The sequence below is a fragment of the Staurois parvus genome, unplaced genomic scaffold (assembly GCF_062004578.1).
Source record: "Staurois parvus isolate SC_StPar_1 unplaced genomic scaffold, SC_StPar_1.0 ptg000518l, whole genome shotgun sequence".
Classification (NCBI taxonomy): Eukaryota; Metazoa; Chordata; class Amphibia; order Anura; family Ranidae; genus Staurois; species Staurois parvus.
In genome coordinates, this window is record NW_028318314.1 from 630,634 (window position 1) to 653,653 (window position 23,020).

General features: G+C 43.7%; 1 protein-coding gene across 2 annotated transcripts in view; it reads left to right on the top strand.

Moving 5' to 3' along the window:
- The window catches only part of LOC149451827 (A disintegrin and metalloproteinase with thrombospondin motifs 3-like), an 815,283-nt gene that overhangs the window by 164,392 nt on the left and 627,871 nt on the right, over positions 1-23,020 (top strand). The window lies entirely within an intron of this gene.

The window sequence follows — 23,020 nt, forward strand, 5'->3', positions numbered from 1 at the left end:
TTTCTGGAAAATAGACACCACAAGGAATTTAAAAAGAGGCAATGTAAGTATTTTGCAGATCTAATTTTTTCCTCACAAGGTTTTGAAATATAAAAAAGAAAAGAAAAAATATGTTTTTGTTTTCTTTCTTCATTTTCCAATGAGATTTGCAAAATACCTACCATGCTTCTTATCAGATTCCTTGGGGTGTCTACTTTCCAAAAATAGGTCATTTGGGGGGGGGGGGGGGTTTGGTGCTATTCTGGCATTCCAGGGCCTCCAAAACTGTGATAGGTAGTCAGGAAGTATAATGAGGAAATAAAGCCCTTTAAAAGCCTGAAGGTGCTTATTGGATTTTGGGGTCCTGTACTTGGCTAGACTGCCAAAGTGTCTCTTACCTGTGGTACCCCCATACTTGGGAGAAGTAGCAGAATGTATTTTGGGGAGTAATTCCACATATACATATGGCTTGTGTGAGCAATAAAATATTTAAATGACAATTTTGTGTAATTTTTTTTTTGTCATTTTCCAAAAACTTGTGGTAAAAAAATAAATTATTCTATTGATTCAACATGCCTCTCGGCAAATAGTTTGGGGTTTCTACTTTCCAAAAAGGGGTCATTTTGGGGGGTGGGGGCATTTTATGCCCAGCATTAGAAGTTTATGCCACACATCATTCACTCTTCTAACCACCTGAAGACCAAGCCTTTTCTGACACTTTTTGTTCACATTAAAAAAATCTGTATTTTTGCTAGGAAATTAAAGTGAACCCCCAAACATATTTTTTTTTTAGAGCAGACACCCTAGTAAATAAAATGGTGGGTGCTGCAATTTTTTATCTCACATATTACTTACACAGCGATTTTTCAAACGCAATTTTTTTAAAAAATATACATTTTTTTTTTATTTTAATGCACAAAAACAGAATATATTGGCCAATTATTTGGTATGATATAAAAGATGATGCTATGCTGAGTAAATAGATACCAAACATGACATGCTTTAAAATTGCGCATGCCCTGTGCAATGGCGACAAACTGCATACATTTTTAATATCTATAGGCAACGCTTTAAAAGCCTTTACAAGCTTCCATTTTAGATTTACAGAGGAGGTCTAGAGCTATAATTACTGCCCTTGATCTGACGTTCATGGTGATATCTCACATGCATGGTGCAATCGCTGTTTCCATACTGGCACAGGGTCAACGCTCACAACCGCAGATGTGCACGTGCGCGGATGGGCGAGGGTACTTTTTTTTTTTTTTTTTTTTTTTATTTCTGATTTATTTAGTTATTTTTACACTGTCCCTTTAATTTTTTTTTTTATCACTTTTAATGCTATCTCAGGGAGGGGGGGCATTTTCTCCCGCTGCTTGTAAAAGCAATCCTGCAGCTAATTAGCCACTAGGAATGCTTTCACATGAAAGCCCATTGCCGGGTGAAAAAAATGATACCAGGATGATGCCTGCAGCTGCAGGCATCACCCTGGTATAACCATTCAAAGTCCAGTGATGTACCAGTACGTCGCTGGTCCTTGTTGGGTGTATATGCTATGTTCTTTTTTTCTTTATGCAGCCTGTGGGCTGAATGAAAAAAAAGAGAAGAAATCTCTGCCAGAAAAAGTGTGTGGTATGCCCACCATTAGAAAACCTCCCTGCATCCACCCACTTCTAATGGTGGGCACACATGAAATGTGCCAACAAATATAAAATATATATGCCGAAGCATAGGGGCCATCCACCCACTGGCCACCCCAGGCCCCCATGCTTTGGTATATATTCTCTTTTTTTTAACTGTGGATGAAAAATCTCATCCAACAGCACTGCACACACCTACTTATGTCTATTCTGAAAGCAAGACCCTGTTGCTGTCAGAATAAACAGGTCAGTGCTGCAGTTTGACATTCCTGCAAAGAAATCAACAATGGTTAACAATAAAACAAACTCAATAAAACAACTTTATAAGGAAAAGTGTGTGGTGGTATGCCCACCATTAGAGAACCTCCATGCATCCACCCACTTCTAATGGTGGGCACACATGAAATGTGCAAACAAATATAAAATATATATGCCGAAGCATAGGGGCCATCCACCCACTGGCCACCCCAGGCCCCCATGCTTTGGCATATATTCTCTTTTTTTAACTGTGGATGAAAAATCTCATCCAACAGCACTGCCCACATTGATTTATGTCTATTCTGAGAGCAAGTTCCTGTTGCTGTCAGAATAAACAGGTCAGTGTTGCAGCTGAAAGCATTCCTACAAACAGAAATGATTACCAATAAAACAGTAACAATAAAACAGTAAAAGCAGAACAATCACAAAAAATGACAACAACAAAAAAAACTATAACTATTTTTGGTTTTTAAATTTTTAAATTTTTGGGGGATTTGTACTTTTAATTTTTTTTTTTTTTTTTACTTTTTTTTTTTCAAACTTTAAACATTTTTAAAACAGGTGGCCGGGTCTCTCCAAATGCGATAGCCAGTTTCCTGACTACCTAACATCTTTCGAGACCCTATGTAAATGTGCCCTGAACTGTGCCGTGCTGTACCCTATACTAATAGTTCACTAGTGTATGGTAGAGGCGGAAGCAGGGCTTGACGCAGAGGCCAGGTTGGCCAGGACAGGAGGGACAACAATAGCGGCTGTCACGCCTAATTCCATGTTTGCTGCAGACACGACATCTTTTTTGGGGTCTTCTTTGGGTTGGGGTACCAGGAATGGTATCGGGAAAATGTCTCTCATGCAGACGGCTAACTGCGTCTGGGATGGGGGTTTGGGGCGCAGCACCTTCTGGATACAAAAGGGCCCTGATGATCTCTAACTGGAATTATAGGTAGGATTCACTATGTCCAGCTGCTTTGTAGAGAACAAAAGCGTTATATACAGGCAATTGAAATAAATAAACAGACACTTTTTTGTACCAGCGTCTAGCTTTTCAGGAAACTAACTACGGCTTCATCATCTGGTCGTTGAAGTCCACCCCTCCCATGTTAAGGTTATAATCGTGGACACAGAGGGGCTCCTCAACAACACCAGCTGCTGTGGCAATTTGGACGGTCGTATCTGCGTGAATGGAAGACAGGAGGTACCGTATTTTTCGCTCCATAAGACGCACCTGACCATAAGACGCACCTAGGTTTTAGAGGCGAAAAACAAGAAAAAAAAATATTCTGAACCAATGGACTGCAGACACAGTACAGGGGAAGACCAGAGACTGCAGACACAATACAGGAGATGACCAGAGACTGCGAGGAACAGGTAAGGTCCTGCAGGAGAGAACAGCTGAGCGGCCGGCCCGGTATTCTGACATAGTGGCGGCAGAAATACCGGACCGGCCGCTTTATATTCGCTCCATAAGACGCATTGACATTTCCCCCCCTTTTTTGGGGGGAAAAAAGTGCGTCTTATGGAGCGAAAAATACGGTAAACATCCCGTTTGTCCTTCCACTTCACTGCGAGCAATTCTTCGTTTTTCAAGCAGGCTTTGTCCCCCTTTCTAAGATGGGTATTTACAAGCAGTTGGGGGAAGCCCCGGCGATTAGGTCGCACAGTGCCACATGTGCAAATTCCCAGATTGAACAAATGTCTAAATAGTGGCACGCTTGAATAAAAATTGTCCACGTATAAGTGGTACCCCATATGGAAAAAGGATGACACCAAGTCCCAAACTATCTTGCTACTGCTCCCCATGTAGTCTGGGCATCCAGGGGGCTCCACGTGACTATCTTTTCCCTCGTAAATCCAAAACTTACATGTATAGCCTGTTGCCCTCTCACAGGTCTTATACATCTTGACCCCATATCTAGCACGCTTGCTGGGGAGAAATTGTTTGATTACAAGGCGGCCAGAAAATTGAATGAGGGACTCATCCATGCAGATGTTTTTATGGGGAGTATACATATCTGCAAATTTTTGGTTAAAGTGATTTACGAGGGGCCGAATTTTGTGGAGCCAGTCAAATTCAGGGTCACCCCGAGGACGACTGAGTGTGTTGTCGTAGAAGTGCATAAAACGCATTATCGTCTCATATCTATGCCTGGCCATGGCAGTATGAACAAACGAGTCTGTGGACCAATACAACCGCAATTGATTTTTTTTATTAATGCCCATGTTGAGGGTTAGGCCCAAAAATACTTTAAATTCGGAAACCGTAATGGGTTTCCATGCAAATGGTCTGGCAAGGTTTGAATTTGGGTTGGCGGCGATAAATTGTCGTGTATATAAATTGCTTTGATCCACAATCAATGCATAAAGATCATCTGTGAAAAATAGCTCAAAAAAATCAAGGGGAGTATTTAAATTTGCTGTTTCCACCTGAATTCCGGGTTGGGCAGTGAAGGGGGGAAGTACGGGTGCTGCAGAATTTGTGGGCTGCCAATCGGGATTTGCAAGCACATCCGGAAGGATACTAGGGGCTCACGGGCCTGTCTGCAAATTCTTGGTGGCCGTGGGACACTACTTGTGCTTGCCACCGCAGCAGCATGTACTGCACTTAAGGAACTCGCCACGTCACCTAGTGATACTGCAGTTCTGGTATGTATAAGACTAGGTTGTACTAGGTCGCTGGTGCTCGCCAGTTCACCAAAAGGTACTGCGGCACTAGTACTGACACTCTGCTGCATAGAAGTCATCATGCATTTGTACCACCTCAGCAACCTGGGAATGGGGTCGGGTACACCTGATCTTAGCAGGAACCTCTTCCTTGTCATCCGAGCTATCTGTCAGGGTGCCGCTGCTGTCTATAGGTTCGTATTCTGAGCCCGATTCTGCCAGTGAGTCTTCCCCTTCGCTCTCACTTGACATGCTCAGAATCCTATAGGCCTCTTCACTAGAGTACCTTTTGGTTGGACATTTTGGCCACTAAATTTACAGGTACCTAGTGAGACTCACGGGAAAAAGAGCGCCTGGCTGTCAGGGACTGCTTGAACCGCTACAAAAAATTTACCGACAAGTGCTAACAGAGATCAGGCCTAATTCTGTGAACACTGCGGCTTTGTGTGTAATGTATCAAGTGACAGTTATCTACTGACACTGCACTTGCTGGGGGAGAAGGGGGGGGGGTGTAGGGGCTAAATGCAGGTGCTGGCAGGTGTCGGGGCTGATCCTGCTAACACTGCGTTTTTGGGGATACTATAGTAATGTGAACGCTGGTATAGCGCTGATCTGATCAAAGATATTGATCCAATCAGACACTATACTAGCAATGGAGGTTTAGCGTGCAAGTGAGCGTGTTCCTGGCAATCAAGGGGTCAAATGTGATTACTTGTGTACTAGCGGGCAATCTGACGCTATCTGGGAGGGGCACTAACTGACACTAACACTATCGGAAGTCACCAGTGACACTAATACAGTGATCAGTAAAAATCTGTTCACTGATCAATGACACTGGTAACAGGGCAGTGAAGGGGTTATCTGGGGGGGGCGATCAAGGGGCTAAACGGGATTACTGGTGTACTAGCGGGCAAACTGGAGCTATCTGGGAGGGGCGCTAACACTATTGGAAGTCGCCATGGACACTGATACAGTGATCAGTAAAAATCTGTTCACTGATCAATGACATTGGTGACAGGGCAGTGAAGGGGTTATCTGGGGGGGGCGATCAAGGGCTAAACGGGATTACTGGTGTACTAGCGGGCAAACTGGCGCTATCTGGGAGGGGCGCTAACACTATTGGAAGTCGCCAGGGACACTGATACAGTGATCAGTAAAAATCTGTTCGCTGATCAATGACACTGGTGACAGGGCAGTGAAGGGGTTAACTGGGGGGGGGGGGCGATCAAGGGGTTAAACGGGATAACTGGTGTACTAGCGGGCAAACTGGCGCTATCTGGGAGGGGCGCTAACACTATTTGAAGTCGCCAGCGACACTGATACTGTTAGGGATCCGGGTATGACCAGAAATGTGTGGACTGACACAGGGAAGTAGCAGGCTTCAGGAACACAGGCATAGTCAGGCTGGAGAGGTGGAATGGTCAGGTAGGCCGTAAGGTAGTGTCAGGTGCTGCCTGGCAGTGTCTCTAGCAGCCCACAGCACGGATTTCCTCAGGGCGCGGGGTCTAAGTCCCAGACTGCTATTCACCAGGGCCCCTGATGGTGGGGATGGACTTGGTGCAGACTGGAACCAGGTTGCGACTCCTGAGTGCGTCCGACTGTGGTAGAGAGTACTGGCAGGGGAGTGCAGGAGTGGAGTCTGATGGGAAGAGGCAGGCAGACTTACTAAAGGTGATCTGTGCAGGATGGATGGACCGTCGGGTGAAGTAAGCGTAGTCAGACAGGCCGGGTCGGTATCGTGCGGGCAGAGTGGTACAGGAGGAGCAAGCAGAGAATGGTCGGGGTGACAAGCCAGGTTCAGCAGGTAGCGGGCAGCGCGGTACCGAGGATCAGGCAGAAGGATGGTCAGGCAAGCCAGGGGTTCAACAGGAGACGGTCAGCAGAGGTCAGGATCAAAACAGGGTCAGCAACGAGGCAGGAACACAGGATGCCAGGTACAGGGGCTCATGGGAAACATACACCAAGGCCCTGATCACAGGCCTGGTCCTTCCTTAAATACACTTCCTGCAATCAGCTTCAGGTGTTGGCTGACTGCAGGAGTGGGCTTCTGGCTGCTGAGAGCACCCGCTGGTCAGCCCTGTTACTGCAGCCCACACGGCAGGTGAGTCCCACCACCAGTGCCGAGTCCATTCCTGACAGATACAGTGATCAGTAAAAATCTGTTCACTGATCAATGACACTGGTGACAGGGCAGTGAAGGGGTTAATTGGGGGGGGGGCGATCAAGGGGTTAAACGGGATTACTGGTGTACTAGTGGGCAAACTGGCGCTATCTGGGAGGGGCGCTAACACTATTTGATGTCGCCAGCGACACTGATACAGTGATCAGTAAAAATCTGTTCACTGATCAATGACACTGGTGACAGGGCAGTGAAGGGTTTAACGGGGGGGGGGGGGCGATCAGGGGGTTAAATGTGTCCTAGTTGTGTTCTAACTGTAAATGTGTGCTGTTTTACTCACATTTCTTCTGTCTTCTTCTCTGTCTGGAACAGAATGTGCCCAGGCAGAGAAGAATGACATCATATCCTGTCCTGTGTAAATGTCAACACAGGACAGGATAGGACAGGGACCGATCATCCGATTTCAGCCGGACATCACAGGCTGAAATCGAATGATTGATCCCTCCGGGATCAAATCGTGACACCCGCGGGTCGGCTGCCCGCAAAAACCTCGGGCGCACGTTTTGAAATATGCTTTTGCGTGGCCGTGCCGCCCTGCAACCATTTATATACAGTGGCTGGGCGGCAAGAGGTTAATATATTTAGCAATTTCCTCCTCTTTCTGGCTTTGGCAGCACTGATAATGTGTTTGGCCTTCTTTTGTCTATTTTTATACACTTCTTGTTTCCTTGAATCTCCTATATGCTGATTGTTTTTTTTCCTATACTATCCTATATACCTCTTTAGTGAACCATATTGTTTTTTTCTTCCATTTATTCTTACTAATTTGCCTTACATATAATCTAGTTGCCTCCAGGATGGTAGACTTTAACAATTACTTATTCCTGTCATTTTACTGTAACCTTTCAATTCGTTTTTTAGAAATTCCCCCATTTCAGCAAAATGTGTCCTTTTAAAATCTGAAACTTTTGTTTTGGATATGGTTTTTCAGTTCTTGTGTTAGACATTGGTGATCATAGAAACCACCTGCCCGCCCGCCCGCAGCTGCCGCCACAGGCCGCCGCTCGGTAGTTCTCAGACTTACCTGAGAAACCATCAAACGATCCCAGTGCTGGGCATAGAGATTAGTGAAGGAAAGATGGCCTCCACTCATCTCTATGCCCTTGGAAGACCAGAGTGATGTCATTTCCGGTTCTGGACATTTTTTTTAAAGCACTAGATCAATGCTTTTTTTTTTATCTAATGCTTTACTTTGTAGAGGAGAGATGTGGGGTCTTATTAACCCCAATCTCTCCATAAAGAGGACCTGTCACTAATTATTTATATCACAAGGGATGGATGCATTAATTAAAAAAAAAAAAAGTTTAAAGTGCCCCCGTCCCCCCATGCTCACACATAGTGGTGAACGCATATGCTCACATATGTAAATGGTGTTCAAACCACACATGTGAGGTATCGCCACGAACGTCAGAGCAAGAGCAATAATTCTAGTACTAGACATCTTCTGTAACTTTACACTGCTAACCTGTAGAAATTTTTTGAAAGCATCACCCATAGAGATTTTTAAGTACCACAGTTTGACTCCATTCCACGAGCTTGCACAATTTTAAAGCATGACATGTTGGGTATCTGTTTACTCGCCGTAACATCCTCTTTCATATTTTACAAATAAATTGGGGTATATATTGTTTTTTTTTTTAATCAAATTGTATTTTTTTCCAAAAAATATGCATTAATTTTTAAAAACTGCGCATTTCGGTTTCGTTTTACGGCCAAGTAGATTTTGAATTTCGTTTTTGACACCACAATTTTTATTTTGGTGCACCACTAGAACTAAACCAGACATTTTTAAAAGATTTACTTAAATTCAAACACAGGTACTAACCAAAGATAGTTGGCTGTCCCCAAACTCCTGCTGTTTTCAAGCTACTGCTGGACTTCCAAAGATCAAACTCTACAGAGTTCCTCTGTTATATCCACATTTTCAATCAGGTTGGCATGTTCACAAAGGGTTTCCTTGGGATTCTGGATTGGATTCCAGTTCACTGGTAGAAGGAGGTATAGATGTTTGTGTTGGTTTTGTGTTTGGGTTGTATGATTTAGTATTTGGTATGGAGTTCTTTTACTTCTTATCCATGGCAAGTTTTTGAAGTTGCCTTTGTATATTTCAACCTCAACTTCAGTGAGAGGTTGAATGTTTGGATGACCTTAAAACTTTGCCTGGAGGGCAAAATTAGTATCTGGGAAAGTAATATCATCTGTGAATATGGCCATTTTAAACTTGATTTCACAAAAATGAAAACAAAGAGATTTTTTTAAAGTGATAGTCATAGAAGAGGATCCTTGCAGCTGGAACTATGATGCAATAAAAAAAAATTCTGATTCGAAATGAAGCAGTGAAGGGCAGATCTGCCTTGACGTGTGACAGTGAGTTGTTTTTTTGATAGGGGCCCCACTTAGACAACGATGCATTGATGGTGGTCAGGATGTGGCTCTAACATCAACTTTGGGTGATGAATGCTCCACCTTGGATTACCTTCACTGCTAATCACTCAGCTCAGCAGTCCACACCTTGACTCTGCTACAGGTCCATCGGATGCAGTCCAGCCTGGCCAACTTAAGCAAAGCACAGCATGGCTCACATACAACTTCCTGGTTGGCACATCTCTCTCCAATTGCCTGGATCCTTCCTGGACTTTTGTAAATGTAACATCCCTTCCTCTTCATGGTGCTTGTGGGCCATGTAGTTGTGACCCCAGTTCAACTGTGTAAAAAGTCCTCATTCTAGACTACAACTCCCAAAATGCTCTGGACACTTCAAAATATGGTTAGGCAAAGTAATAGACACTGCCATCTTGTGGACAAATAGAGTTCTGCATCTCAGTAACTGCCAGTGTTCCATATATTTTCTTGTGTTTAACCTCCTAATTTTGGAGACATGGATGGGTGAATTTGCTTTGAATATTAAAAATGAATAGAATGGCATTTTCACTTTGTGGTGCTTACATACCGTTTTTAGTTAATTTTAACCCTATAACATAGAGTATGGCTTTAGTAAAATAATGAATTATAGCAGGATAGTGGAATAGAGTACCATACTTTCCTGATAGGGTCACAAAGAAACCTTCCATCAATAATTGGTCCACCTGCATATTGGCCACTGCCACAGATAACAGCACATCAAAAATACAGTCGTAGCATAAGAAGATGGCAGTAGACTATACGGCAAATATCCATGGATCACTGTTTGAGCATCACTGGATTAGAGCAACAGACAGAAAACCCTGTATGGTATGCTGCCTTTTTATGTCCAGTTGTCCAGCTCCAGTTCATCCAAATACAATTGCTCTGCATTCCCTTAAATTGGTATTAAACATAAAAAACTGTATTGTATTGCAGCTTACTGGCTTTTGATTCTTCTGGTTGCTACATTGGTTTGCTCTTTAAAGGCTTTTTTCCCCTTTATTTTCACCCGTTGGTGTCACTAAGTTTTATTTTTTCAACTGACCACGCTTTCCAGCAAAAGTGGCTCTGCCAGGGCAGTTTTTGAATTTTTTTGAACACGTTTTAAAAATCATTTTAGGCCTGAATCACACAAACCCCTTAATATTATAGATTTTCTGAAAGCAAACACCCTAGAGAAAAAATAGTGGTAGTTCCAATTTTTTTCATGTCATCCGATATTACCCAAAGGTAAAAAAAACACACTAAAGTGAATTTTAGGGCAAACAAACGCAATAAATTATAAATAGAACAAGCGAGCGCTAAAAGTCAAGAAGCTGCTATAGGACCAAAGGATACCAAATAACCTCTAAGACATAAATATAAAAATAAAAATAAGGAACAGGCACCTGTACAGGACACGGAGGGGGAATATGGAGCACAGGTGACCCCGGAGGACAAGCTGCTTCTCATGAAAGGAGGAATTTTTCTTGGCACTGTTGCAACAGCAGGAATGCTCGCAGGTTTTGGTACAACACTCTACATGAAAGGAGAGAGAGAGCCATATTGACAGCAGGAGAGAGCAGTGAGGGGAACTTGTGACCAGACCAGATCCATACACATAGGAGCCTCCAGTTCATCCACAGAGAGTATTGTCTCTAAATGCGCAGATTGATTGCGCATCTGGTGAGTGTGCAGTCTTTATGATATCGGTTATTTCACCACAGTATTGGATGGAACATCTACTATTGGAGATATTCTGATATTCCACATTCACATTGGGACAATATTCTATCACTATAATAGCACTACAGGTCACTCAATAGTGACGGACTTCATATCATCACAGAAGTCACTTCATTTGTATGAATTTTTGCACCTTGTCAAAAGTCACTTTAATTTTATGATGATTTCATGATTATTTGCACACTTTATATACTGAGCTTTCATATTATTGGTTGGAATTTTAGCGCTGCACCTTTTTTATATAAACACACTAAATTACCCACATTTTGGCAAAATATAAAAGACAAGGTTGTGCCGAATAAATCGATACCCAAAATGCCAAACCTTAAATTTGTGTGCCCTATGAAATGGCAACAAACTTAAGTGTAACAAACTAGCTCATCAGAGCTGGAAGCGGAGTTCTTCTTTTTCTTGTTCCTTCTGTTATTTGAGGTATTCCTGGATCATTCCTCACATTCCCCCTTTCCAGTCCTGAGAGACCAACGTTATCTCCTGACAGATGGTGGGGGTCAGCCCAGGAGAAACATTCCTGGTGGGGCCAGCAGTCTGGGGAAACTGTCACCTTTCTCACCTACGTCTGATAAGGCATCAGAGAAAAGCATTTCTCAGAGGGCTGGGAAGCATTGACCCAAATGACGTAAGCCCACACATTATCAAACTGACCAGAGTAATTGCACATTCCTCAGGTCAACCGTCTTTCTTTCTGAAAGTGTTAAACTGTTTCTAAGCGCTTACTTGCAATTTCAATCATTATAGTGTATATTTGATAACGGGAGTTTCCCAGTCTCCGACAAAAGTGGTGGTGGCAGTAGAGGGTTAGCTGCGTAATTAATCCGACCCAGTAACAAGCGCATTTAGGCTGCAGGCACCAATTGTAGTCCATTAGCTGGGCAATCGCTGTGCTGGGTGCAGCTGAGTGTGGCCTTGTTACGTGCGTCACACCGCTGTTTTAGATTGGCCGGTCCTTCGGTCACGAGTTTGGTGAGAAGGTCTGGGGTCTGACGCCGTGGGCATGACGTATTACTGTTAGTCGCGGTCGTGCGATTGTCGCCTGTTGGTGGCGGCGACCGTGGATCCATGACATTGAGTACCCTATATTTACTATAGGCGACGCTTCAAAAGCCTCTATAGGTCATTAGCTTGGCTTTACGGTGGAGGTCGAGACAAAGAGAGGTAAAGGGTCAAGACAAAGCATTTAACACTGACAGTGGTGTTTACAATCATCAGCTTTTATTAATTTATGTAAAACCCAAATCCCAAAAGGAAAACATTAAATTGCTGCTATAACTGCTTAAAAAGTGTTAGCTGGAGATTTGCTTTAATCTGCGAAAAGTGCTAGTGCCCTGTCCCCAAATTGACAGTGCTGCTGTCCAAAGGTGAGTTGGTTTCTGCTCTTCCAAAGTGGTGACACCCTAAGGCTAGGTTCACACCTGTACAGCTGTGCAGGCCATGATTTGCGTGGGCAGGAGAGCCCATTCACTATTTTTAAAATTGCAGCTCACACGAAAATCGAGGTTCCCAGTACAGGTGCAATTTTCAGTGCGGGCGGCGTGCTGTTAGGATTAAGAGTACCTGTCTGCTGGCCCCGCATTTCTCTGTGTGGGTGGTTGTGTCTGCCAGTATTTGTGCAGGTCCCGTAGAGGCACCACCCGCACAGATGTGAACCAAGACAGGAAGTGTGTTACTGGCTGGATCACCAGGTAAAAATAATGCAAAAACAGGAAAAGAAATGTAGCCACCACATTTAAGGATTGGTAAGCTGTAATATTACATTTTTGTTTTTGTGTTATCTTTATTACTTTAATTTGGTCAGGGCTGTATGGGTCAACCTGATCACCATCTGGTAGTTCAGACTTACAGTGGATAAAAAAGTCTACACACCCCTGTTAAAATGTCAGGTTTCTGTGATGTAAAAAAATTAGACAAAGGCTTATAATTTCAGAACTTTTTCCACCTTTAAATGTGATCTATAAACTGTACAACTCAATTGAAAAACAAACTGAAATCTTTTTTTGGGGGGGAGTAAACATAAAAAACTAAAATAATGTGGTTGCATAAGTGTGTACACCCTCTTATAACTGAGATGTAGCTGTGTTCAGAATTAAGCAATCACATTCAAAATCATGCTAAATAGCAGTCAGTACACACGTGCCATCATTTAACTCCTTGGATCCAGCGCCTCCCGGCCCTTTAAGGGTCTCAGAAGGCGGGAGGCGGGGTTTTAGGGTCATGTGACCGCCATGATTCGCCATCACGGCGGTCACATGATCAAGAAAGGTCCCGATCGAAAGAGGAGATCGGGACCTTTCCGTGAGTACTGGACATGTGTGCTGGGAGCGCGCAGGGTGTGCGCTCTCAACACATATGTTTTTCTTAATTGCATAGAAATGTGCGTCCGCTCTGCGTCTAGGCCCAAATGTCGGGAGGCCGCACATTTGTGTGCGGCCGGCGTGAAGAGGTTAAAGTACCTCTGATTAACCCGAAATAAAGTTCAGCTGTTCTAGCAGGTCTTTCCTGACATTTTCTTAGTTGCATCCTACAGCAAAAGCCATGGTCTGCAGAGCGCTTCCAGTGCAGCAGAGGGAACTCATTGTTAAAAGGTATCAGTCAGGAGGAGGGTACAAAAGAATTTCCAAGGCATTAGATATACCATGGAACACATTAAAGACAGTCATCATCAAGCGAAGAAAATATGGCGCAACAGTGACAAGAACTGGACGTCCCTCCAAAATTGATGAAAAGATGAAAAGAAAATTGGTCTGGGAGGCTGCCAAGAGGCCTACAGCAACATTAAAGGAGCTGCAGGAATATCTGGCAAGTAGTGGCTGTGTGGTACATGTAACAACAATCTCCCGTGTTTTTCATATGTCTGGGCTATGGGATAGAATGGCAAGGTGGAAGCCTTTTCTTACGAAGAAAAACATCCAAACCCGGCTAAAGCATGTGGGAAAACGTGTTATGGTCTGATGAAACCAAGGTTGAACTTTTTGGCCATAATTCCAAAAGAGGTTTGATGCAAAAACAACACTGCACATCACCAAAAGAACACCATACACACAGTGAAGCATGGTGGTAGCAGCATCATGCTTTGGGGCTGTTTTTCTTCAGCTGGAACTGGGGTCTTAGTCAAGGTAGAGGGAATTATGAACAGGTCCAAATACCAGTCAATATTGGCACAAAACCTTCAGGCTTCTGCTAGAAAGATGAACATGAAGAGGAACTTCATCTTTCAGCATGACAATGATCCAAAGCATACAATCAAATCAACAAAGGAATGGCTTCACCAGAAGAAGATTAAAGTTTTTGAATGGCCCAGCCAGAGCCCAGACCTGAATCCGATCAAAAATCTGTGGGGTTATTTGAAGAGGGCTGTGCACAGGAGATGCTCTTGTTATCTGACAGATTTGGAGTGTTTTTGCAAGGACTAGTGGGCCAATATTGCCAAGTCAAGATGTGCCATGCTGATAGACTCATACCCAAAAAGACTGAGTGCTGTAAAAAAATCAAAAGGTGCTTCAACAAAGTATTAGTTTAAGGGTGTGCACACTTATGCAACCATATTATTTTAGTTTTTTATTTTTACTTCCCTCCACCTGAAAGATTTCAGTTTGTTGTTCAACTGAGTTGTACAGTTTAAAGGTTACATTAAAGGTGGAAAATGTTCTGAAATGATTTATCTTTGTCTCTTTTTTTACATCACAGAAACCTGACATTTTAACAGGATGGTGTAGACCTTTTATATCCACTGTTAATCTGCCTTTATTTTTAGGCAAGATAATCTGAATTTACAATCTGGTGGTGAGTGGTTCTGATTTTAGATGACTGCCTCCTTGTTTATAATGTTATGCAGTTTGGATCTCATCCCAGATCTTTTTTTTTTTATTATTTTGGATCAAAGTTACTGAATAGATTGGACACAGATGTGTAAACTTGGGAATGGAATTCTCCATTTTATCTTTGCAAGTTAAAAATTTGCAACTTGGAAAAAAAAAAAAGCTTTGCTATTCAATATTTTTATTGTTATCTTAACGTGGTAATAATTGGTTTGATAATCTCACAGCCCTAGTTCATGCTTTTAGTATTGTGTTCAAATATAGATATGTTTGTGTGGCATGTTTGTATTTAAGTACAGATCTGTAAAGTTGAGAGGTCCTGAGTGGTTTTGTACACTTACTGTATTTCTCTTCTAGTATGAAAAAGTAGTAAGAATAAAATAAAATGTTTCATCTGTTTGGGGCTCTGTGTGTTATAAAACATACAGATCTTTACTAATTCCCTCTTTTGAGATCAAATATTTGCCACATAGGTAGTGCATTGTTTTCAATAAGTTTTGCAGACTCATAGGTAGGAATTGTGAGATGGAGCAGTAAACTCAACCATTGCATTGTACTGCAAACTACAAAGCCTGAATAGCTAACAAACAAATATGGCTGTTATAATTTTTATATATAATTACAAACTAAACTTAACATGTATTTTTTTTCTACATTTATATAAAGCACCTATTTGTATTATTATTTTTACATTTTATATGTGTATCTAAAGAAATAACTCAGGGCAAGGTACATTCTTTTTAATGTAGGTACCAGCTGCATTGATTTTAGTAGAAGGAAACAGATGTCAGACCTTTTTAGCCTCTTCATGCTCCTGTGAGTTGGCAGATCCTAAATAATACAGTGAGCGACACATCATAATGCCCTTGTTTGCAGCATTATCCTATGAAACCAGGCCAGGGGGTGGGAGTAGCCTCAAAGGACTGCTGAATTTGGGGACTGGGACTGTAGTGGACAGCGCTAGAGGACATGGTGAATACAATAGATGATGCTGCATTTTTATAGCTTAGTTGTACACCACTGGACACAAGCAACTTATTCATTCACCATGGGCTATTGGTCTGTATCTTAAGGTTAATGGACACTGGCAAGCTTTTGAAATCATGCCCACAATAGGGCGCCTTCCCCTATAATCCTTCCCCACTCTGCGAGTCCTTAGTTTTTTGCTAGTGTTGATGATGGACCTCTTCTCCTTCACAAAGAAACCAACATCACTACTTTATTATTTTCTTTAAAGTGTCTTTAAACTCACTGTCCGCAGAAACCATGTATCTAAATGAACAGGTAAGACAGGGGAAACCTGTTAATTTAACTGTTACTCTTTGGGCTATGTTTGAAATGTATTCACTTTGCAGTGTAAACTTTTAAAACTTGGCATTAAAACGTATCGAGTCAGAGCTCAATTCAAGGTGGATGACCATGTGTTACATAACAGCACTGGTCACACACTTTAGCGTAGCTTCTACCTAGATCCATTATGAGGCACTCAGACACTTCCTCCTGCCCTTTTGTCGTGAGGATTTGTTGCAGGATGGACTACACCTGGCTTACTGCTTTACTCTACCGGGCACACTTGCCCTATCTCCCGCTCTACTGCTTGAGTACCCTACATAAGAATTCCCTCAATTCCTTCACTTTCCTCACTTGTAGCGGAGACCAGGTGGGAGGGAGTTAGGTCTAAACATCAGGTGAACATTTGCTGTGCCAAAGGCCTGCATAACATTCAGCAACACAGTGACAATGCGTCCCATGCTTCGAAACAGGAATCAGTCTTAACACGGGTGTCACAATCAGACTCTTGCTCTTTCAGGCACACATAGGCTACCTATTTTACGAAAGCAGCATTTTTTTGCATCTATTTCACAATATCTCATAGAGCTTACAGCCTTAAAGTGGTTCAAAAACTTAACCATTTTTACCTTAATGCATTCCCTTGCATTAACGTAAAAAAATGTTTAGGTATCAGTATCGCCCCCTCCCACTCCCCCACACCTTATACTTATCTGAGTCCAAACTTGATTCAGCTCTGTGCTCATTTGTAGCACCTCTTCCTGCTCTCACAGGGGTTGGTGAGGCAGTGGGTGCCATTGACTCCTGCTTCTGTCAGTCAAATCCTGTGGCGAGGGAATGGGGGGCAGGGCCGAGCCATGCTGTGTGTTTCTTTGAACACACAGCATGGCTGTGTGGGATGCCACAATAGGAAGAAGTTTCCTATGATGACGCAAGGAGAAGAGGAGGAGCCAGGAGCACTGACTGGGGAACTGAGAAGAGGGTGTTTGGGCCACTCTGTGCAATACCATTGCACAGAGCAGGTAAGTATAACATGTTTATTATTTTAAAAAAATTATTTCAGCCATCCTTGTACAAAAAATGCCCTGCCTTATATTCAGATGGATTACTGATCCTAGATGATGCTGAATCACAGGGGGATGAAGAGTAGAGGCAGTAGAAGCAGTGTCGCAGGAAGTGGCAGAAGATTTCTCTCCCCCACACTGTCACTACATTGAAACGGGAGCTTCCAGCAATATGCTTGCTAAAGTTGAAAAGCTCTTTGCCTTTGTATGCAAAAGTCATACATTGTGCATGTGGACTCTACTCCATCTCACCATTCCCCTTTGGTCACAAAGAAACCTCACTAAGCCTTCCAAAACATTCCCTGTTCACAGACAGATATATTGTACAGTCTGTGATGACTGGGTCACTCCTGAAAAGATTTTTCACTGCCCTAAAGATCTTTGCTCAGCTTTATTCAGTTGAAAAAGGGTTTACAAAAAGTAGGCTATTCCTGGTTGACCCTCCTGTTTCTGTCCTAAACAAATCTCACTATAGCAATTTTTAAAGATTCCATGGTCAGAAAATTTGAAATGCTATTAACCACTTCACGAGCAAGGTCATCACAAATCTTAAAACTGAGCTCCACCCAAAAGGGGAAATTCCACTTTAAGGCTCATTACCCCTTCTTTACTCTAAATGGCACTTTTTTTTGGGTGGGGGGTATTTGGTTTTGACAGGTGCCCGCTCACACTACTGCTCGAATCACCTAGACGATCAGACTGGAAGTCCTCCTCTCCCTCCCCACCATCATCTGGGACACGTGACTGGTCCCATGTACTGCAGGACCATTCACAATGCACAGTGCAGCTCGTTCATGCGCAGTTGGTACCTGGCTGGCTTGGGTGGGCACATTGCTGGATCCTGAGACAGGTAACTATCTGTTTATTAAAAGTCAGCAGCTGACATTTAATAAACACCAAAGTGGCTGGAGCTCCTCTTTAACCACTTCAATACCGGGCACGTATACCCACTTCTTGCCCAGGCCAATTTTCAGCTTTCAGTGCTGTTGCACTTTGAATGACAATTGCTCAGTCATGCAACACTACCCATATGACATTTTTATCATTTTTTCACACAAATACAGCTTTCTTTTGGTGGTATTTAATCACCGTGGAATTTTTTATTTTTTGCTAAAAACATTTTGACAAAAAAACAGCTTTTCTTTGTTTCAGTTATAAAATTTTGCACATAAATAATTTTTCTTCATAAATTTAGATCAAATTTCAAATGTTTCTATTATTTTTTTTATTTTTTATTACATTTTTTTCTTTTTTTTACTATTGTATTTTTCAGCACACTATGACCAAAGCAATAAAATGTTACCATAGTAACATTGAACTACTCTGGGCAAGTGATCAGGATTTTTTTTTAACACATTATGATTGCTAATACCAATGTATTTCATTGATATTTGCATTAATTGTTTCTGAATGAAACTGATTCATTCAGTCTTTTGTTGTGGTTAGCTGTGATTGGACAAAGCTGATGACATGATACAGATGGGATGTGATTGTCCCTGTCTGTATCATGTGACTGCCTTGACCAGTCACAGCTTACAACATAATTGTATACAATGGATGGCATGACAGGAAACCATCCATTGTATACAATCGACATGTGATCTGCTATGATTGCTCACAGTGGTCACATGACACTGGCAACGGGCCAGTGTAGCGATATGTCATCGGCTGTGACAGATCACGCCTCTGCGTGGCCTTGTGAGCGGCTCCTTTGGCCAGATGTCATATGACACCCAGTCACAATGGCAAGTGTCCCGCCCGGCCATCAATCTGCTATAGGCCGAGTGGGAACGTGTTAATGAACAAACTCAGTTTTGCAAATTTGGCATATGTTAGTAAAACTGTACATATCATTACAACCAGGTGGATAATAAAAAGTTGGGTAAGCTTCGTAGTTGAAGACAAAGACTTTAATTACATTTTCTAATATAGTGGACCATTCCTCGTCTGAAATAATATCTAAATCAATTTACCATTGTGCCCTGCAACTGAGGGACATTGCCCCAGAAACTCTGTGCATAATGGACTGGTACATCAAAGATATTTGACCCTTTCTTGTGGTCGAGGATATAGTTTAAGTAGTACCGGTTCAGTAAATGTCCATGAAGAGGTTCTAGATTGTGCAGAGATAGCATGTCTAAGCTGTAGGTACTGAAAGAAAAACTGTTTAGGCAAATCATATTTAAGCTGCAAGGTACGAAAATCTTTCTGCAACTGACCATGATACGGTTGTGGTATACAGTATATCTAATTCCCAACATCATCCAACCAGCAAAACCCTGCAACTTCTGCAACTCAGGATAGTTCAAATGGATACTGCGCTAGGTGAACCCTTAAAACTTTGTGAGCACTATGAAGACCTGCACACCTCTGAAAAGCAATCACAAATTGAAAATAAAACACTGTAACAGGTAAACTAAATAAGTGCAAACATATGCCCTATGAAGACCCTCACCCCTCTGAAGGGCAATCAAAATTTGAAGGCAATTAATTGAATAATTGAGTACAGTAATCATAAATACGTGTAAGAAACCGTAATATGTGGTCAAATTAACCTAAAATGTAATACATTATCTATGGGCCCTATGAAGACCCTCACACCTCTGAAGAGTGAGTGAGGTTGAGGATAGGTTAAATCTCAATGTGCAAAAAATTCACCTCAAATATACATAAAGGTTAGTAGAAAACATTCAAAAACTAAAAAACAATGACAAAAAGTCCATATAGACATAAACCATAGTCCATAAGTATGAGAAGAAAATTCCACAAATCGATGGTATTATTGTAGACAATGCCGTAAATGCAAATAAACTTGCTTCAACTAGTCACCAGAGTGCATGCCACCACCAAAGTAACGAATGGAGGCTTACTAGAAATGGAGATCTCTTAATTACAGGGGGTCCCAACCAGTTTTATAATGTAGAGCACTGGCACGCTTCCCATATCCCAAAGCATGGAACTTCCCTTTACTCCAACTCAAATGTAACCTCCAAGTGTAGTGCCAGACAAGGTCATGACAGAAAAAACATGCCTCTCATAGTGCAATACGCATCACGAACTTCTTTATTTGCGCAAATAGGAGCCTACTTATAAGCTGTAGAACAATTAAAAGCATTCACATGAACCATATCAAAGATGGCCAACAGCACGATAACATCAGAGGCAGGCTCTGCTCGACATGTTTTGTCATCAAAAGACGTCCTCTAGAGGCTCAGGATAGTTAGTATTATGGAAGATATGTGAATGACGTATAACCCGAATAATGGAAAAGACATTTAGCTTTAGACCAAATTCACTCAATACTAAGGTAGGATATTGGGACATAATTCCAAACTCCAGACATTCCACCAAATTATTATTATATAAAACACCCGCTAGAAGTGGCTTAACCACTTCCTGTCCGGCCACTTTTACCCCCTTCCTGTCCAGGGCAATTTTCAGCTTTCAGCGCTATCACACTTTGAATGACAATTGCGCGGTCATGCAATACTGTACCCATATGAATTTTTTACCATTTTTTTGAGACCGATAAAGCTTTATTTTGGTGGTATTTATTCACCGCTGGGATTTTTATTTTTTTTACTATGTAAATGAAAATGTCCCAAAATTTTGAAAAAAAGTGTTTTTTTTATAAAATTTTGCAAATAAATAATATTTCATCATAAATCTTGGCCAAAATTTATTCCGTTATTTTTTTAGTAAAAAAGGGAGCGCGCACAGCTAGAAAAGGTGGGTGCCGTTTATGAACGGCAACCCGCCCCTGGACTGCCACCGCCCTGCCGTTTATAAACAGCAGGCGGACGGCAAGTGGTTAACAGTGTCAATGTGATCACCGTCCTGCCAGGCAGTAAGATGTTGAAGTTGGGCAGCTATATAATTATAAAATGGATTAGGCACCGCCAAACCCCCAGCCTCTCTAGATTCCTGCAAAGTTTCCAATTTTATGCGAGGAGAGCGCTTTTTCCGGTATCAAACTGCTTGAAGACATACATAGGAATCCAAGTTGGGGCATTGTGTTAAACATATAATAACTGAGGGGCCCAAATCATTTTTATAAGGTTATACCTACCAACCACCGAAAGCGGTAATTTGTTCCTACTAACTGTTTTCTGTCTAAACCGAAGGAGGAGAGGAGAAAGATTAAGCTGGGTATATTTAGACAGGGTAGGATGCACATGAATTCCCAAATAATAGAAGGAATCAACCACCGGAATTTGAGACGCAACCTGCGGTAGGGGAGCTGGAATCGTATCTAAGGGTTCTCCACCTCCAGACTTGGGTCCATACCACCTCCTGACACCGGGCCCTTCAGCACCTTCAGCGCCTCCTGACGCCGAGCCCTCAGCACCTGGCCCACAACATCCGCCTGCGCTGGCTCACTTCGCCCACGGACGCAGAGCCCTACTACAAATACCAACGCCTAGCCCACTCCACCTCCAGACGTCGATCCACACGGCCTACACCACCTCCTGACGCCGGGCCTTCAGCACCCCTGACGCCGGGCCTTCAGCACCCCTGATGCCGGGCCCTCAGCACCCCCTGCCACCGAGTCCTCTGCACCTCCTGCCACAGGCCCTCTGTTACTCCTGACGCCAGTCCCTCAACAGCTCCCGAAGCTGTGCACTCAACGCCTCCCGAGGCCGGGCCTCCAGTACCCCTGACGCCGGGCCCACATCGCCTCCTATCACCGCGTCCCACAGCTCGTCCAGCCACCGCACCACTGTGCCCACCGACGCCGTGCCACAACACCCGTGGATGCCGGCTTACAGCACCCACAGACTGCCCCAGCCGCCCACTACTCCTTCTCCCCTCCTACGATCGGTCACTGATGAACTCCGACATGGCATAACGGACTCTCCCCATCCTCATGCCCTGACCAAAACCTCCCTCCTCTCCGACCCGATCAGAATTCTGCCCACCCTAGCATGCCACCTGCACTCCTCATCCTCGTTCTCCTCTCCTCCATCCCCAAACTTGCCTCCCTCTACCCCCCTACTCCCCCAAAACACCTCTACATAGCACCCTCACTTCTTCCCTCCCCCCTCTAAGGCTCTCACCACCTCCTCCTATTACTCCACTCCCCCGCCGACCCACAAGCCACCACCAACCGACCCACGCGCTCCTGCACCTCCCGTTCCCATGCCACCCTCCTCTTTCTCCTAACCGCCGGTGACATCTCCCCGAACCCTGGCCCTCCATCTCCCCACTCCCCCACCCGGCACCCCCCTACTCACTCCAACCACCGCAACCCCCTCAATCTCATATCTGTCCCCCTCCTCCCCACATTCACCCCTCCCCTCTCGGTTGCACTCCTGAACGCCTGTTCGGCTTGCAACAAGCTCACCGCCATCCATGACCTCTTTTTCTCCCACTCCCTCAACCTCCTAGCGATTACCGAAACCTGGATCCAAGCCACTGACTCCACCTCCCCTGCTGCCCTCTCCTATGGAGGCCTCGTCTGGACCCATTCAACCAGACCGAGCGGACGCAGAGGTGGAGGGGTCGGTATGCTCCTACCACCGCTGAGCACCTTCCAGGTCCTCCCTAACCCCCCCCTCCCTATCCTTCTCCTCCTTCGAGGCCCACTGCATCTGGCTCTTCTCTCCCACCCCCCTACGGATTGCGGTAATCTATCGGCCTCCTGGTTCCGCATCCCCCTTCCTTGACGACTTTGCCGCCTGGCTTCCCTTCTTCCTCTCCTCCGAGCTACCGACCATCATCCTAGGCGACTTCAATATCCCGATCAACGACAACAGCCCGGCTACTTCCCAACTCTTCCTTCTAACCTCCTCCTTCGCGCTCACACAGCACACTCAGTCCTCCACCCACTCCAACGGAAACACCCTGGACCCCACCTCCCACCTCTGCACCCCCCACGACTTCACTAACACCCCCTTCCCTCTCTCTGACCACCACCTCCTCACATTCTCCATCTTCCCCTCCCTCCATCCCCCCCCCCGCAGCGTCTAACCATCACCTGCAACCTCCGCA